Source organism: Pongo pygmaeus, chromosome 22 (assembly GCF_028885625.2).
Source record: "Pongo pygmaeus isolate AG05252 chromosome 22, NHGRI_mPonPyg2-v2.0_pri, whole genome shotgun sequence".
Classification (NCBI taxonomy): Eukaryota; Metazoa; Chordata; class Mammalia; order Primates; family Hominidae; genus Pongo; species Pongo pygmaeus.
This window is the reverse complement of record NC_072395.2, coordinates 55,561,470-55,573,289: the sequence shown is the minus strand read 5'-3', so window position 1 is coordinate 55,573,289 and position 11,820 is coordinate 55,561,470. Positions and strand designations below refer to the sequence as shown.

At 47.4% G+C, this 11,820-nt stretch overlaps 1 long non-coding RNA gene across 1 annotated transcript; it reads left to right on the top strand.

The window, feature by feature from the left end:
• The first annotated feature begins 890 nt into the window (after positions 1–890).
• On the top strand, positions 891–11,820 carry LOC129022417 (uncharacterized). The gene is made up of 2 exons (XR_008496414.2): positions 891–1,107; positions 10,385–11,820. It is a non-coding gene; the product is annotated as an uncharacterized LOC129022417 (long non-coding RNA).

Below are 11,820 nucleotides of genomic sequence, written 5' to 3'. Positions count from 1 at the left end.
GGTGTGTGGTGTGTGTGATGTGTGGTGTGTGTGTATGTGGTGTGTGGTGTGTGGTGTGTGGTGTATGGTGTGTGTGGTGTGTGGGGTGTATGGTGTGTGTGGTGTGTGGTGTGTGTGTAGTGTGGGTGTAGTGTGTTTGTGGTGTGTGTGTGGTGTTTGTGTAGTGTGTGTAGTGCGTTTGTGGTGTGTGTGTGGTGTGTGTGGTGTGTGTGGTATGTATGGTGTGTGAGGTGTGTGTGCGGTGTGTGTGTAGTGTGTGTGGTGTGTGGTGTGTGTGTGTGGTGTGTGTGGTGTGTGTGGTGTGTGTGTGTGTGGTGTGTGGTGTGCGTGTAGTGTGTGTGTGGTGTGTGTGTGCTGTGTAGTGTGTGGTGTGTGTGGTGTATGTGGTGTGTGTGTGGTGTGTGTGGTGTGTGATGTGTGTGGTGTGTGTGTGTATGCGGTGTGTGGTATGTGGTATGCACATAGTGTGTGTGGTGTGTGATGTGTGTGTGGTGTATGTGTGTGTGGTGTGTGTGTGGTGTGTAGTGTGTGGTGTGTGGTGTGTGTGTATGTGGTGTGTGGTGTGTGTGGTGTGTGGTATGTGTGTGGTGTGTGTGTATGTGGTGTGTGGTGTGCGTGTAGTGTGTGTGTGGTGTGTATGTACTGTGTGTGTGGTGTGTGGTGTGTGTGTGTATGTGGTATGTGGTGTGTGTGTGTGGTGTGTGGTGTGTGATGTGTGTGTAGGGTGTGTGTGGTGTGTGATGTGTGTGGCGTGTGTGTGTACTGCGTGTGACCACATGCAGCCCCGAGCCCCGAGGACACCTGGCCATCTGATGGGGCAGGAACGGGCTGCAGGTTGCCTTGCTCGGCTCTGCTCCCAGCGTCCTCCGTGTTCTGAGCCACTCATTAATCAGCACTGGGACAGGCTTTGCCTGTAAAAGGGCTGGTCTGGGGGGACATCTGAACCCAATTCGGGAACACCTCACAGGTCTGCCAGCAGGGCTAGACCCTGGGTGAGATCCAGGGCAACAGGGTCTGCCTGGGAAGCTCAGCTCCGGCACTGCCTGGGGCATCTCTGCCCACACAGGACCATTCCTCTCGCCTGGACTCCTCTTGGAGTTTGCCAAGGTGTGTTCAGAAACCGAGACATCAGGGAGTTGACTCTGCCCAGACCAGCAGTGGGGTGTAAAAGTGTTATTTTGTCCCAGAGAAGTCCTTTCTGGAAGAAAAATGTATTCCGAAGTTTGGGTGTGTGAAAATAGCCCTGTGGTGAGTGTGGTTTTCCACTAAAGATGCTTTGATCAGACAAACTCTGTCAACCACGGGAGGGGGGTTATGCAGACAAGCAGATAATACCCTAGACCAGCGTGGCCTGCTGTCCTTGGAACCAGGGCCCTGGATGAGCAGCCAGAACGGAAAGCCTCATTTTCTTCCCCTGTAAAATAGAAAACCCCACATTGACTGTCCTAGGTGGTTGCCAGGATCCAGCTTGGCTAACGATAAAGACCTGTGCGGCTCTGTGGTGTGTTAAGAATCCTTTACCTTCTTATATAGTAGCCTCCCCTTTGTGGTTGCAACAACCTAGGAAGGTTTTCTGTTTTATAAAAAAATTGAGTGCAATGAAATCATCTGTTAAAGTCAAATGTAGGCGGCCGAACCCTGCACCCTGCCAGGAATGAAAACTTGAATGTAATTTATTTTTAAACTGATGATTTAAAGAACAGAAAAAAAGCAGCAACGTTTAAAATATTTTATTTATCTGAGGCAAAAATCTTAAAAATATGACTCCAGAGACTCCCAGGGTTATGGATGCCTAGTTCCTAAATTCTCATAAATCCTCATAAATCCAGTAAGTCCCAGGAGCCTCAGGGCAGCCCCCAAGTGCCCCTATCCCATCTCCCCTGTCACTTGTGGCTCCTTAATACCACATGGACACCCCCAGAACCACTGGAAGTAAATCCCTGGCCCTGGCCCTGAGAGAATCCTGGGATTTGGAGGGAGAGGGGCTGGAAAAACAGGACCCCGCTGTGGGAGGCGGCAGTGGAAGTGTCCTCTCCTCAATGACCTTCTCTCCAACTGTTGCCTCCACATCGGTTCCCCAACTTTGCCTTCAGGCTTCCTCTCTGCTCTGTTTCCTTGCCTGAAATGATCAATTCACTTGTTACACCTGTTATAAGAGGCGTCACTTTGAAAACTTCTAAGACAAACTGGCAGGGGGTTAGTATGAGTTTGCAGTTTCTTCCCTCCCTCAACTCTGAACGGAGGTGGCCGGCAAGGAGAGAATTTGAGGTTTTATTATCGGAGGGAACAGTTGGATTTGGGAGCATGAGGCACTTTCAGCAGGGAGGACAGGATGGATGGGGACACTTCAGTGGGTCCCGAGCACCTCAGGAAGGCCCAGGGCACCTGGAGAGTTTGGAATAAGGGAAGCAGTGTGCTCAGAATACAGAGAGGTGGGTGATGTGGTTTGGCTCTGTGTCCCCACCCAAATCTCATGTTGAATTGTAATTCTCCAGTGTTGGAGGTGGGGCCTGGTGGGGGGTGACTGGATCATGGGGTGGCTTCTAATGGTTTAGTACCATACCCCGGTGCTGTCTCCTGATAGAGTTTTCCCAAGACCTGGTTGTTTAAAAGTGCCTAGCACCACCCGCCCCCAACTTCATTCTCTTCCTCCTGCTCCGCCATGTGAAGACGGTGCTTGCTTCCCCTTCACTCTTCTGCCATAATTGTAAGTTTCCTGCAGCGCCCCCAGCCATGCTTCCTGTACAGCCTGCAGAACTATGAGTCAATTCAACTGCTTTTCTTCATAAATTACCCAGTCTCAGGTAGTTCTTTATAGCAGTGTAAGAACAGACTAATACAGCGGGCACACGCCAACCCCAGGGAAGGCCTGTCTGACATTTTCTCCTGGGGTCCTTCATGTGTGAGGGCCCTAGCATGAGATGGGGCATATTTCTTTCTCCTGTAGTTCTCTTTCTATCTGTACCTGCTGCTTCCATAACACAGAATTTGGGCCACTGCTGTAGCCTCCGTAGCTCAGCCCCATGAGGGGTTCCCGTGGGTTGGCTGTCATGCATGGAAACGTGCATTCTGAACTCTAGACACCCCGTGGACACAGAATCTTTGGAGTGCAACATATTCAGACTTTTTGGTTAGCCTGTGCTCAAGCATCCAGACTTTTTAAAAAGTTTGACCCAATTGTTTTTTCCCACTTGTATTCAGAGTATAGAACAACACAACCAGGCTGTCAAAGTGAGAAAATACGAAGCTATGATGTATTGGTGTCAGAAGATGAGCTATTTTTAAATTTCTACTGAGCATGACAGTATAAGGCTTCTCTTTCTAGTAATGGTGAACCAAGCAATATGGACCAACCTTCTCTTGGCAGATAGCCAGAAACTTTTGAACAAAATACTTAAAAAAATACTTGAACGCTGATGGGCTAGTGAGATAGCAAAAAACTACTGGGCCAACATGAGGAAGAAGACAGAAATTCAGGCAAATGAACCCAGCATTTGGGGCAATTTATAAACAGTCCCGCATGGTTGGGGGACCTAGAATTTTATTTTTGGTTTACATTGGCTTATGATTAACATTCTAGGGAGGCCTCTAAGATTTCCAGTTTATCTACCACTCCCTGTGTAAGAGCAGCTACTTACTGTAGGTCCTGCCCTTAGGTCAAACAACCTTGACATTATCATCCTTCAATCATCCTGCACATTCCTTCTGAACCACTCTTCTCTGTGCTATATAAGCTCTGGGTCTGGGGCTGAGGGGTAGGGATCCACCATCTCATCTCGCTGCCACCTGAGACACAGACATGGCTTCTCTTTGTAAGTCCCTATGAAACATTTCTTTCTAAGAAACTCAATGTGTCAGCCTCTCAGCTTCTTTGGACTTTGGGGCTGGTTTGCATAGACCTGCCCACTGTAAAACGTGGGCTGAGAGACCAAGAAATGTGCAAAGGGAATGAAGCATCTGTGGGAGAAATCCCAGGCAGCAGCCACTTCCACGTGGAACAGCATGGTTCGCCTTTTAGATGCATATGTGTGAGTGCAGTGATGCCCCTAAACTGCTGGCATGCTTAAAGCAATCATTAGCTGAGAGCCGTCCATCACACAGCGGTAAGGAAGGGTGGTGAGCAGCTACTGCTGTGGACAGCTGCTTCTAGGGGCTGTCTGTTTGGTGGTGGAGCCCAGCCAGCAGCAGAGGCAAAGTAAAATGGCTTTGGTAGGAATTACAATTGGGAAAAAGTTTTTAAAAGAGCTTGGCATTCAAAAGGTAACTTGGTTCAATCTGCCATGTGGGTTGTATATGTGTGCACGCCTATTGCTTATTGCTTTTTTTTCTTTTTTTGTGACGGAGTCTTGCTCCGTCACCCAGGCTGGAGTACAGTGGTGAGATCTTGGCTCACTGCATCTCCGTCTCCCAAGTTCAAGCAATTCTCCTGCCTCAGCCTCCAGCGTAGCTGGGACCACAGGTGTCCGCCACCACGCCCGGCTAATTTTTTTATTTGTAGTAGAGTCGGAGTTTCACCATGTTGGCCAGGCTGGTCTCGAACCCCTGACCTCAGGGGATTCACCCACCTCAGCCTCCCAAAGTGCTGGGATTACAGGCTTGCACCACTGCACCCGGCTTGCTTATTGCTTTACGGCCTCTGCTCTCTGTAAAACTTCTCAGTCGAGAACCCTGTCTGTTTCTCTGTTTGCTTCTGTCTGTCCCTTTTTCCTCTTGCAACCCTCAATGACACATGAAGGACCTAAACAAGGAAATTTCTGACAGCCTAGGATCCTTGGGGAACAGGGAGAAGGCACCAGTCTCTTCTCTTTGGGAGGAACCTGTTTTTCCTTGTGGCATCCCAGGTTGTAAGCAGACAGGTTCCCTTCAGGTCTAGGGCTCTGCTCTCTTGTACTGTGTTACTGGGCTCGTTGGCTGTTTGTAGGGCACTAGAGACTGCTTGGCACTGTGAGAGGACTTGACCTCGATGTGTGTGATGGCTGGTGGTTGATGGCGCGTGAAAGCCACGGTGTTGGAGGTGGCTCAGGACAGTCATGCAATGGAAACGATCATTGATATGGGGGTACTTGGGTCTTTGCACGTTTGAATAAGAAAGTCGTGGTTTAGGTCCTAAAACCTGCATGCTTTCTTGGTCCTGGTCCTTAAACGGCTCTACCTTAAAGCCAGTAATCTAATTAAGAAACAAGCTAAATTGAAAAGACCGCCTATAGAACGAATCAGCCTTCAAAATGCTTTGTAAAGGAAATGTACATCTTTAGAGGGAATCTCCATTTGTAAGGGTGTCTCTGTCTCCATATTGAAACCACTAGAAACTTTCTCTACAGAGAAGACAATGGCTTAAAGTTTACATAACAGACCTTGCTTTTGCTTAGATTGAAGTTCTGTTCCTTTCTACCTGTTTCCCCAGAGTCCTGTCTTGGGAGATACAGATTTAGAATATTCTCCCTAACATTTGTTTAGGGCATGAAACAGGAAATCAAGAGATTAATAGTCTAAAGTGAGGGAGAATCTTTAAAAAATGGCAAAAGAAAAATCTTATTAAATGCATAAGATCTGCTGCTGTGTCTGCTACGTCTGCATATGTGTCATGTGTATGTGATACTTCACTACTGTAGAAAGTAAAGTTTCCTCTTCAAAGTTTCCCTTCCTGTTAAAGAATAAATCATAAGTGTTAGAAATAATAGTTTCTTTTGAAGACTGACTTTCTTCAAGCCTCCTTGCTTTGTGCTAATAACTCTTTGTTAAGCCCTATCCTATGTAGCTGTTGGACATGCTCACAGGCACGTTCCAGCTCACAGCCTATGCCCCTTCCTTATTTGGAAATGTTATTGCTTCTTTAAATCTTTCATAAGCAACTTCCTCCTTTCCTTTGTTCTCCCTTTGCCTTTACCTATTTAAGAAAGTTTTAGGTTGTTAGCAAGTCGAGTGTCAGTTTAGACTGTGAGGTTCGGCTCCAGCCAATGCATGCAGGACACAGTAGTAAGGATGACTCAAATGCGTAAGGGATAAATACATCTGCTTTTCCTTTGTTTGGTGTACTCTTGTGGCAAGATTGCTGGCGAGTGTACCCTTTCTGCAGAAAGTGAAAATTGCCTTGCTGAGAGAATTAAATTGATGTTCAAGTGCTATTTCTTTTTTTTTTTTTTTGAGACGGAGTCTCGCTCTGTCGTCCAGGCTGGAGTGCAGTGGTGCGATCTTGGCTCACTGCAAACTCTGCCTCCCAGGTTCACGCCATTCTCCTGCCTCAGCCTCCTGAGTAGCTGGGACTACAGGCGCCTGCCACCACGCCCAGCTAATTTTTTGTATTTTTGGTAGAGACAGGGTTTCACCGTGTTAGCCAGGATGGTCTCAACCTCCTGACCTCATGATCTGTCCGCCTTGGCCTCCCAAAGTGCTGGGATTATAGGCATGAGCCACCACGCCCAGCCCTCAAGTGCTATTTCTTAACGGCACCAGGGAGCAAGCATTTTGCATTCCTAACACTACCAAAATATGTGAAAGAGAACATTTACATGCTTAAATCAAATATTTTATCAGAAAAATAGATGGTAGCTCGAATGCCTTTTAGCACATGTGATTTTGGTAATCTTTGGTAAATAAAACCAGTTTCAAAATTCTCTTCAGGAATTTAAGATCTTAAAGTCATATTATGTTAAATTAATCCTAGGGTTTTCAGCAGAAATTGGGATTACTCAGAGTGTGTTTGGTAAAGGTTATAAAAACGTGGTTTTTGCTGAAAGGAAAAGCAATTTTATCTAGAATAGAGGATATTTAAAGATTGTTTCAAAATGAAAGGAAGAGAATGCTGGGTTGGGCCTTGGGGCTGGACCAAGCTCAGATCCAGGTCTGTCTGAGCTCAGATGTGAGTCTGTCTGAGCTCAGATCACCAGCCTCAAAGCTACCCACAAATGGGAAAATTATGCCAGGAACAAAAGAAATTACCTTTGAGATCTGTAGTTACCAAGAAGACAGTCAATGTTGGAGAAGGGAAAAACCAAGCAACTATTGAAACTAGAGGGGAGTGTGAAGGAATTGTTCCATTTTATAGATCTGGATCATCAGCTCCCTGAAGAACCTTTATGAAAATGGATTGTGAGAGTGACTAATTTAGGAGCAGTGTCTCTGGTTTAAAATGCTGCAGAGGGAAAGAGCATGTTTGGGTTGATGCAGGACCCACACTCACCACTGAACAATTGCAGCTGGGTATACACGATCCAGACACACAGGAGAGTATTCTTGAGGGAGCAGCCAGCCTGGGGAACCGGATAAAAGGCACTGGAAGGTCTGTTTACCCTGAGAAGGGACGGTCTGACTCCACTATAAATGCCAAGTGCAGCACCTCAGATGAAGCAGCTGGCTTCTTCTCATGGGTCTTACAGATGCCGATAAAAACATGAGGTTAGTTAAGAGCAGGGGAAAGGCAAAAGAAAGAGTCAGAATCCATCAAAGGGAAGTGGACATTTTAAAATGGTTATTTAAAAATAAGGTAAATAGGCTGGTTACCCTGGTGGCTGACGCCTGTAATCCCAGCACTTTGGGAGGCCGAGGCAGGTGGATCACCTGAGGTCAGGAATTCGAGACCAGCCTGGCCAACATGGAGAAACCCCATCTCTACTAAAAATACACACACACACACAAATTAGCTGGGCATGGTGGCAGGTGCCTGTAATCCCAGCTACTCGGGAGGCTGAGGCAGGAGAATCACTTGAACCTGGGGGGAACGGAGGTTGCAGTGAGCCGAGATCACGCCACTTCACTCCAGTCTGGGTGAAAGAGCAAAACTCCGTCCAAAAAAATAAAAAATAAAAAATAAAATAAAAATAAGGTAAATAAATTTTTAAAAATTGATAGATGAGACTAAGAGGAAAGACGAGAGAGTCCTGGGGCTTATCCCAGGGTGGCAATCTTTAGATAATTACTAAGAAATGGAATGAATTGAGGACTTATTTTTTCTTATTTTTTATCTTGCCCAAATTCCTACTTAAGGGGTCTGGGGAATCATGCCCTACAAACCATAAATTCTCATCAGATGGGTTTTATTTAACCCTATATATTGTGACTTACTTTCAGTCTGACTCTGGCATAACATTATGAGACAAGGAAAAAAATATTTAACCCCGAAATATATTTCCTCGCCATACCTTGAAATTGCCCTGCAAAGTCTCTTGTGGGAAAAATCCGCATTCTATAGAGAATACCCTTCCCACTTTGTTTTCCTTCCTTTTTTTTCCAGATCCCAGAGATAATCAGCTAAGAGCCAGGCACCCTTTTAGGTCTGAAAAGAAACATTTTACAACCTGCTCTCTCTCTCTGAAGTCTGCTATCTGAGCGATTCCTCTGCACAATAAAACTTGGTCTCCACAATCCTTTACCTTAACCTAAACATTCCTTTCCATTGATCCCAGGTCTTCAGATAAACTCAACCAATTGTCAACCAGAAAATGTTCAAATTTACCTATAGCCTGCCTGGAAGGCCCCGCTTTGAGTTGTCAGGACCTCCTGAGGGCTGTGTCACGGGCCATGGTCACTCAGATTTGGCACAGAATCAATCTCTTCAAATATTTTATAGTGGCAACAGAATAAAATGGAAATTGATGGAGTTAAAATAAAGGTTTTTTTTTTTGAGATTTAGTCTTGCTCTGTTGCCCAGGCTGGCACTGAACAATCTTGGCTGCTCACTGCAACCTCAGCCTCCCAGGTTCAAGCAATTCTTTTGCCTCAGCCTCCCGAGTAGCTGGGACTATAGGCGTGCACCACCATGCCCTGCTAATTTTTTTGTATTTTTTAGTAGAGACAGGGTTTTGCCATGTTGGCCAGGCTGTTCTCAAACTCCTGACCTTAAATGATTCACCCACCTCAGCCTTCCAAAGTGCTGAGATTACAGGCGTGAACCACCACGCCCAGCCAAAACAAAGGTCTTAATCAACACTGTCAAAAGTTGGGTGAACCAAAGGAAGCCTTCACTGGCCCCACAATGTTAAAGGGCCCCAAACCAGTTTTCTGTATTTATCCCAGATTGGATAAATTAAAAAAAAAAAAAATCAGAGGGCAAAGATTGCAATGAGAAAGCTGAGCAATACTTGCCTAGGGCAATGCTGATGCAGGTAAGTCCAGATTAAAGGTTGGCAAGAGAGACCCTTGGCTCAGCCCCTGCTGGACACCTAAATCTTTTTTACAAGAGAGGGAAGAATGGTCTGGGGGTTGAAAAAAGAAGTTCCTGGTGCTGTTACAGGTGTAGTTAGACACTCATGAGCAGAGGGAGGAGAGAGCTCTTCTCCCATCCACTAGGAATGTCAGGTGATGGTTTGGCAATGATCACATTGTCTCTCTAAAAGGGATAAATTGGCAGCCAGCACCAGCGAGAGGCCATTTCCTGATGGTCTACACCTGTTGCACTAAAGTGTTCATTGAATGCAGGCGCCAGGGAGAAGCACCTTCCCGGCCATGTGCATTAAGAGACAAAATGGCAGAATGTGACCTTCCAGGGGCACACCACAGGAAAAGGGAAGAAAGCCTCAGAGGGGCATGCGTACCACGTCCTAAACACACTGTGTGTGCTCACCTCCCAAGGGTAAGGAGGGCATGTGCATGCGGGCAGCCCATCCTAAGGGAAGAACCGTGGGAAAGGGGCCAGCCTGGAAAGCCCTAGGATCACAGTTAAACACTGCACTTGACCTTCTTGTGCCCGCTTGGGTCTCTTCCAAGTGTATTTTCTGTCTTTCCTTTTCTTTTTTTTTTTGAGACAGAGTCTCACTCTGTCACCCAGGCTGGAGTGCAGAGGCGCGATCTTGGCTCACTGCAAGCTCCGCCTCCCGGGTTCACGCCATTCTCCTGCCTCAGCCTCCCGAGTAGCTGGGATTACAGGCGCCCAACACCACACCCGGCTAATTTTTGTATTTTTAGTAGAGACGGGGTTTCACCGTGCTAGCCAGGATGGTCACGATCTCCTGACCTCGTGATCCACCCGCCTCGGCCTCCCAAAGTGCTGGGATTACAGGTGTGAGCCACCGCGCCCGGCCTCTTTCCTGTTCTAAAGCCTTTTAAAAGAAACTTCCATTCCTTTTCTGAAAGTTGCCTCAGTGTCTTTTTTTGCCTTATGCTCCTCAGTCTAATTCTTTCTTCTGAGGAGGCAAGAATTGAGGTTGCTGCAGACCCATAAGGATTCACTGCCAATAACTCGGATACCTCCACTGGTAACATATTTGGTACCATGAGACTCAGATATTTTCCACCCCTAATAGGACCACAACAGACAAATGAAAAGTTGATAGGATTATGTAAGTTGAAATGTTTAAACGAGATTTATGCAAGCTGTTGTGACTCAGTTTTACTCTTAAGGAGCTGAAGGATAGGGGTGGTGGTCTTCAGTGTATCTCTAATTTACCAGGCTGGCCTCTGCAGAAATAGGAGACTCCTGGAGGAAGAGAGTGGACTTCAGCAAGCTGCACCAAGGAGAATCCACAGCGGCAGCTGCCCTGCCAGGCGCGGGATCTCAGTCAAGGTGGATCAACACAGCCTCAGGTGTGTGCTGTGCCCCACTGAGATGGCGAGTGCATTCTTTTCTATTCCTATGAGGAAAGAGCATCAGAAAGAGCCTGCATTCACATAGGATGAATAACAGTGGACCTTGGCTTTGCCTCAGTGTTATGTGCTAATAAACCATTTGTTCTATGCTCTAAGGAAGCCCAGAGAGAGCTGGACAAGCTGGATATCCCAAAGAGCATGACACTGGCCCACCACACTGATTACATCGCGCTGGCCGGGTGCTAACCAAGAAGCGGCTAACACACTGGGAGTCTTGGTAAGATGCCTGAGTGTCTGCAGCTGGCAGACAAACCCTACAAAGATTCTGGGAACTGCCACTAATAACACTCTTGGTGGGGAGGTCCCATAACCAGGAGCATACTGGGCCTCACGTCCACAGCAAAGAGCCAATTACTGCATCTTGCTTCTCCCATGACCAAGAGAGACAGACAATGCCAGTACACCTTCTGGAGGCAGCACATTCCACACACGTGAAGACCACTCCAGTCTACGTACCGTTGATATGAGAAGCTGTCGGCCTTCCCTGAGCCTGCAGCAGGTCGAGGCTGCAGTGCGGGCAGCCCTGTGACTCAGGCCCTGCAGCTAGTCAGACCCTGTGTTATGACAGGTATCAGACGTGAGAAAGCAATGCTGTGTGTTTTTGGCAATCTACTATGCCAGAATCACAGTGCAGGCCCCTGGGATTCAGAAACAAAGCCATGCCATCTGTGGCAGAGGATTCTGCAAAAAATTCTGAAAAGTCCCTGCTGATGTGCTCCTGGGGCCTGGGGTGATGGAATACCTGATTGTGCATGTGGACCTGCTCAGATGAGCTGGATTCTGTCACAGCCCTGGGTCATGAGGTTGGGGACTCAGAAATAACCCATCACAGGTGGGAGTGTGCGTGTGGCAGCAGCAGAAGCAGGAGCAGGAGGCCAAGCAGCGGCAGCTGCCCAGTACCCCGCCACCCTCCACAGCAGTCCCCACAGCCCCAGTGGAGGAACCTTCCGGTGAACTGAGGAGGGAGGGACAAGCCCGGCCTCAGGTCATGGAGGTGTCTGCTCTGCCTGTGGGGCCAGCCCAAATTGCCTGGCTGCCATACTCTAGCCTCAGCAAGCTGCCCTTTAAAGAGGGTGATATGGTTTGGCTCTGTGTCCCCACCCAAATCTCATCTTGAACTGTAATCCCCAGGTGATGAGGGTGAGACCTGATGGGAAGTGATTGGATCATGGGGGCGGTTTCCCCTATGCTGTTCTCGTGACGGTGAGGGAGTTCTCATGAGATCTGACGGTTTTATAA